Here is a 1,471-nt window from a genome sequence, read left to right on the forward strand (position 1 = left end):
TGTGGGTTTTTTTTCGGGGTACGGGGTCATCAAAGCAAGACAAATTTAATGAGCAAGCTTTAATAAGGTGATGCCAATTATTCCATATCCACAAAAACTGACGAACCTTTAGACACGTTACAATATTTTTCTGCTTCTTCTAACTGCGAAAAATGGGAAGATCTTTTAGTGGTACAATGTAGTGCATAAAAAAACAGAACTCTATTCCATCAACGGCTCAAGATTCCAGTATTGGTTAATGGAAAAGGTAAATTTTAAAAAGATATAAACTGAGCTTAAAGCTATAACAAATAAAAAGAACTAATTAATGTAAGATAAACTTTTTAAAAGCTTGAGAGTAGTGTCAGAATAAATTACTAGTATATGCAAAGTTTCAAGTGTAAAATAATCAAATTTGATATAAATGCAAACGACACTGCTTTAAATAACCTACCGGCTGCACTGTAAGTTCAGTTGGTATCGTGCTGCCCTATGAAACAGATGACCCTGGGAGAAAGCCTAGCCCTGGGTGGATTCCCGAAAATAGGGTGCTGAACTTGCATTACTTTTGGGCGGGGAGTTTTTAGGGCTCATTTATCTTGGTCTTATTGGAAAAGAACGTTAAGTTGGGAGGTCCAGTCTCTTGAATAACTTTACTGTGTTGAAAGGGTCGTTAAACCTGTATTGTTTATTGTGATAATAATGTATAATAAATACTATTTGCAGTGTGCAAGTCCCCACTCAACAGCAAACTCTATGCGCTTTACAATCAAGATAAGATAAGATAAGATAAGATAGGATAAGATAAGATAAGATAAGATTAGATAGGATAAGATAAGATAAGATAAGATAAGATAAGATAAGATAAGATAAGATACGATAAGATAAGATAAGATACGATAAGATAAGTCTTTGTTGACATTGTAGGATTTTTTCTGCAGCTATACCACACAATCGGGTGATTTGGACATCTCACACGTATGGACCCTCACCAGCTCGCCAGTGAAGCCTACTATAGAACAGTATAAGACTTACAAGGCAAGAGTAAGAACAAGAAAGATCTGGATCCAGAGTGTGAAGGATACTCTGAGAACATATTATAATTATCCATTATAATTATAAATTAAGTATCCCACCGAGCCAGGCCATCCAACTTGCTAGAGACAGAAAGCTCTTTCTCCGCTCGACGCCCTAGAGGTGCAAGAGGACGGATAACGTAAGTAAGTATACAACACACACCTTGAGAGGAGCGTCCAGTGTTTGCTTGAACTCTCCCATGAAGTTGACCCCAAGCGTGCCAGGAAAGCTCAGGGGGTCAGGGGTGAACTCTAGGGTGGTGACATTGATGAGTTCTGTCTTTGGGTCACCGCAGTTCTTGTAGGCGAACTTCCCCAATCGACCAGGGGACTGTTTCAACTGGGGAGGGAAAAGAAGGTGAGGGGTGTGGATGGAGAGAAGGAGAGATTGTGTGTGTGTGTGAGAGAGAGAGAGA

This window comes from Aplysia californica, unplaced genomic scaffold, assembly GCF_000002075.1.
Source record: "Aplysia californica isolate F4 #8 unplaced genomic scaffold, AplCal3.0 scaffold00638, whole genome shotgun sequence".
Lineage (NCBI taxonomy): Eukaryota > Metazoa > Mollusca > Gastropoda > Aplysiida > Aplysiidae > Aplysia > Aplysia californica.